The sequence below is a fragment of the Idiotropiscis lumnitzeri genome, chromosome 12 (genome assembly GCF_059441095.1).
Source record: "Idiotropiscis lumnitzeri isolate Australia: NSW breed Sydney's pygmy pipehorse chromosome 12, RoL_Ilum_1.0, whole genome shotgun sequence".
Taxonomy (NCBI): domain Eukaryota; kingdom Metazoa; phylum Chordata; class Actinopteri; order Syngnathiformes; family Syngnathidae; genus Idiotropiscis; species Idiotropiscis lumnitzeri.
In genome coordinates this window covers 16359231-16364705 of record NC_142402.1, presented here as the reverse complement: position 1 = coordinate 16364705, position 5475 = coordinate 16359231, and the positions used below count along the sequence as shown (strand labels likewise).

The 5475-nt window shown below is 40.5% G+C and overlaps 1 protein-coding gene across 4 annotated transcripts in view; it reads left to right on the top strand.

Moving 5' to 3' along the window:
• Window positions 1–2224: 2224 nt before the first annotated feature.
• The window catches only part of st3gal3b (ST3 beta-galactoside alpha-2,3-sialyltransferase 3b), a 34011-nt gene continuing 30760 nt past the window's right edge, over window positions 2225–5475 (top strand). For all 4 annotated transcript variants that reach the window (XM_088311584.1, XM_088311583.1, XM_088311582.1 and 1 more), the window contains exon 1: window positions 2225–2596. The gene's annotated coding sequence lies outside the window, so the exon portion shown is untranslated. The remainder of the gene's footprint in view (window positions 2597–5475) is intronic.

Below are 5475 nucleotides of genomic sequence, written 5' to 3'. Positions count from 1 at the left end.
AACAGTGGCTGAGCAGATTGTGTTTCCTGCTTGATCGAATATTTATAGATCAGCTTGCAACCCGGCCACACACACTTCCCCCGACAAAAGTGGGAAGACTGCCCTGCTATCTCGCCGGTCCCCGATGCGCTCTTGTAACTTGGTCGTCTGCCTGAAAACTGCTCACGTCGGACTCGAGGCCTTGTGAATGATGATATTAATATCGATGAAATCGAGTTAAGCGAGTAATGTGAGGAGGTGGGAGAAATAGCCGTATGGATTTGCGTCTGTGGAGGAATCGGCCGACGGACAAAAATGTCACGTGTTTGTTTGGCATCTCGGCAAGAGACGACCTCGTCCGTCTTGAAAATGGCCGCGCAAGTGTATCTGCAATTAAATCCGCACTTTTCCCTCCTTCGGCCATTGGGGTTTAAAAAAGCAAGAATAGATTGACATTTTCCGCACAATCATATCTGAAGGCCTCGGATGAATTGTGCGTGCTATTGGTATTATGAAATCTGCCTGGCAACACGAGCTAGCTGAATTCTGATTGGATGAAAATCTCTAACCTAAAAATTAATCACTAGGATTTAATTTGACATCAATGTGAAGAATATGATCATGATTTCTTGATTATATTAGGGCCTTGACCGCCCACCACACCGTTTGATAGTGGTTGTAATTTTTTTGTCAATAGTTGTCGTGGGCGTTCAGGGTCAGTGAGGCTTTCTCTGCTGGCCTAAACATTAACAGAAACACTCAAATAGAATTGATTTTGCTTCCAGGACGTGTACGTGGATCTTATTTTATTTTATTTTTTTCCCGTCCAATCACATTTCAAGCTGATTCTACATGAATGGAATCTGGCCATGGCCTTCAGAATCCGTCGCGCTTGTCAGATATCTTTTCAACTATATCAGCAATGGGACCGTTTTTTTTTTTTTTTTAACCAATCAATTTGCAAATTCCAGCGAGCTGGCTCTCGATGATGTCAGCATTTTTTCCTTCCTTTGACGGGGTTGGTCAAAACAAAACATGACAGCCAAGTTGAACAAGTAGAACATGCCAGCAGCTACCAGCACGCAAATGTGTTTTATAATCAGCATCTCTGGTGAGTAGCAAGTCTTCATTTACATATTGGAAGCGTTTCATATCTATTTCCACCAGTGTCTGCACCACCAAAACCCTTCCCCCAAAGTTAGTTTGCATTTTAAGCCAAATGCCACAAATGTCACCACTCCCTGCAAAATCCGGACACACCGGACACCAATGTACACATCTTGTCACCGTCTGTTTTTTTTTTACATGCCACTCCAACCGACTACAATAACAGACCACAGCGGCAACGTGCAGAGCATAATTTGATGTCTTCATTGTCACTGTACACCGCCCGCTTCTGGGAAAATATTGAGAGAAGCAGCTGACTCGAGCGTTTGAGTCCTCCTCTCACATGACACGGCAAACGATAAGCTAATACTTGTATTACACGCAGCCAAAACCCCAGCAAAAATTAAATGATTATTGACTTTCGGTGTGTTCCGAGAGATGATCTGATCTTATGTGTGAGGTGGAAAAAGAACACAGCACTTTGTCATTGTGAATGGATGGATGCTGTACATCATAGGGTCAAACTCGAGGCACGGGGGCCAGATTTGGCCCGCTGCGTCATTTAATGTGGCCCGCGAAAGCAAATAATCTGCAATTGAAAGACAAAAAAAGAAATTGTTGGTATAGAGATGGATCAGAGAGAGAGTGAGAGAGTTTAAAAATCAAATGAAGGAAACACACGTTTGTTCTTTATTTGAAGTATAATCACAAAAAATATACACACACACACATATATATATTTGCAAACACAAACATATAAAACATTGGCACTGTTATTTATCAATAGAATGTCTTTCAATTTGAAATCTCACCTGAACGTGTTCCAGACCAGTTTTAAAAAAAACTGTTCGGCTCACACGGCTTATACCATTCCGCGGATGTCGCGTGGGGGTGGGGGTGTTCATCACACAAACTGTTTTATCGCTTTTGGCTTTTTCACCCCCTCCCGTGGGGGGGCCACGAGTTGCATCGTTATCACGGGACTTGCAGTCTGCTGGCAAAAGCCAAAGCCACCTCGATGCGAGCATCCAGGGGCAGCTGACTTGCTGAGGGTCGCACCATGTGAGCCCCCCCACCCCTCCTCCTCAGCCTCCCCGGATGAAGAGGCGCATTCATTGGTGGAGGAGGAGGAGAACGAAAGGGAAGAGGTTGGGAGAAGAAACAAGAGGAGGAGAAGAAGGTGGTAACTCCTAATTTACTGAGAGGACTCATGTGACCAACGGTGACAGTCTTACCGCTGCCCCTGGGTGGAGGACGGGCGTGCTTCATCCCCCCCCTCCCCACCACCACCACCACTCCTGCACTATCTGATGTCTTGATGCATGCATGCAAGCTCGAACGGTGGATGCAGGCACTCTTCCTCTTCTTGTGCGTCCGGAGCCCTCGGGTTAGTTTCTCGGGTTTCACCGTCATGGCCTGGAGGGGAGCAAGAACACGCTCCTTCTATCACCCCATCCATTACAACAATTAGGATTGGGGTTGAAACGAGAGGCTCCGAGGAGAAGATAAGGTACAGCTTTTCTTTTCTTTTTTTTTTAAACGCCAACCGTGCTTTCTTTCTACGCGACACTAATGGGGGAATTCTGTTCATATTGGGGCTCCGATTGCCAATGTGCAGTTATAATACATCTGCGCGTCTTTCGTTCGCATAAACAAATTCCTCACGTTTTTTTTGGGGGGGGGGGCTTGTTCTTTTACCTTGGCGTCAACTAGCCGAATGTTCCGGCCACATTTTTTTTGCCGACCGGTGGCGTGTTGTTACCGCAGGCCTGGCGACTACACGGAGGCTAAATGACCCCCCTCCGTTAGCATAGCCAAGCTAACGTTTTCACATTTCTCGCTGGTTAAGACGCTGCCAGACATTTGCGGCAAAAGCAACATAACACGTTCATCAATTTGGTTTTTAGGTCGTTTATTGGCAGCGTGTGCGGGGGGAAAAAAAGCGAATGTAATATTTTCCGGTCGCCGTCGTATTTAGGCAGCGAGGCTGACGTGTAGAGTTGGGATGGCAAAGTTCCGTTATGTCTTTTAGCTAGCAGCTGTGGCGTTACTTAAAGTTTGGGAAGTTCATTTGGATATTTGTATTGACAGAGGAGTCGCCAAAAAATGTTACTCAAGTAAGAGTTACTTAAGAATAACATGACTCAAGTAATAGTGAAAAAGTAGTCCTCCAAAATTTTACTTGCGTATTCAGTGGGGGAAAATAGTCATGTAATGGGTAACTGGGGAGTTACTTTTGGATTATTTATTTTCTTGAATCGTGCATGAATGTTAAATACACAAAAATATTGAATATTGCTGGGTGGAATGTTCATATCTCCCCAACAAAATCACTTTTCAGGAGACCCTAATAACGGCTGTTTTTTTCTCAACTATTTCAATTTCATCGACGAAGGGACAAAGCCATTTTCATTTAGATCGTCACAATTTGCAAAAAATAAAAATAAATCAATTGCTCCTACACATGTAGATTCAGCATTAGTATAGATTTGTGAACAAATGTGATATATACCAAATTGGGACCTGTACCACTTTCCAAATGATTGTGCAAATGACGTTTTATCTGATTTTTATAAATTGTATTGAAAAATGTCATTCAGCATTATTTGCAAGTCATTAACTGTCAATTGTGTAGATTTTTCAGTTTCTTCCATAATTCAAAAAATCCGAAATGCATCTGATCTACCACCATGTATAAAAGCGATTCGGGTTAGATTTGAAAAAAAAAAAATCAAAATTGAGTCGTTCCGACTGTAATAATAAAAAAAAAAAAAAGTCTCGTAATGGCCTGCATTCTGAAGCCAGAAGTCAATGTCAACTTGAAATGGATTGCACAAGCAATAATAAATGGACACAAATCTAAATCTGAATCACACCCGTTTCGGAAAGAAGATGACATTTGCTCTATATACTTCTTACATCATTGTTACCCATATATATATATATATATATATATATATATATATATATATATATATATATATATATATATTTCTCGATATTTACAAAGCAGGACATTTTAAATATGAGAGTCTAAACTTCTGAACAATTTTGGCATGCGTAACAAGGGGAGGTTTATGCATTTAAGGTCGTCAGATTTTTTATTAGATGCTGGCCAAGAATGTGGATATTTGGATATTTTTTTTAAGGTTTTAAATAAAATAAAAAAACATGTACTATATAGGCTTAAAATAAAAGAGATGCTGTTAAATATAACGAGGAAAAAACTAATCTATGCAGAGGCTGCAAAATATTTCCGTGAACTACACAGTACATAACTTAAAAATCATGACTTTCAATCTTTCAAGACGTACAAACAAGCTTCACATGAAGCGTGCCAGTAGTTTTAGCTGACATGCTAACACAAACTGACGTAATCGTCACTGACACCCATTTACGCATTCCACTTTTGTGTGCTCTTTGACTACATTTTTGTATTGTCTTAAACGTTTCTAAAATTGTGATGTGACTCCAGTTGTATTACTTTGGGTCCAAAAATGGTCCTTTTTTCACAATAGTCCCCTAACTGCTCTTAAAAATGTCTTCACGTCTTCTATGCAAACCTATTAAAAAGTAGATTTTCTATACACTCCCATCCCTAGGGAAATTTTACAACTTAAATAGAATGAAAACCATCTTGGTGCATTGGGACTGATGTTGAAAGAGCGGTGTGAATGTGGTCAAGTTTAAATTTTGCGTGTGTGCCTGGTTGTGAAACTCAACAAAGGCCAATTAGCCTCTGTTTTTATATATGTGTTGTTTCTGTAGATCAAATAACAAATTGAAATACATCTTGATATTCAAGAATGTTGTTTGGAACGAGTAAGGAAACGTCTATAAACAGTTGGATTTTTAATTCTAAAACGAGCGTAGAATATATCACAAGGCGCAAATCGAAATACGGCTCGTATATTTTATTATTTTTTTTTTTTGAGATTCCCGGAAGTTGTCATTGACAACATTTCTCCTACTGTCATTTACGTCGCTACCTGCTGCACGCATGATAGTAATAATTTAGAAATGAAAGCTTGGTGCCATTTGGAACTTTGACATTTGAGTGATTTAAAAAAAAAAAAAAAAAAAAAAAAAAAAAAAAAATTCCCATGCTTTCTCTTTGATGTAAAACCTTATAATGTAGAATTAAAAAAAAAAAAAGGGCCAATCTGGCATGAGTTTTCTTGCTCCCTTCAAAAGTATTCCGTCAGATTTATGCCACCATTACGTAAGCGTAATGTCAAATACTGTGTGCAAAAATGTTTCACTGATTCACGCTTGCGATGAAACAGCCAGTCAAAATCAACCCTAGTCTCCGACTCCTGATTGGTTAAGAATTGCGGCGCAGTTATCACACCTGCATCGCAAGAGTAAATCAGCGTTTGTACGCGTAGC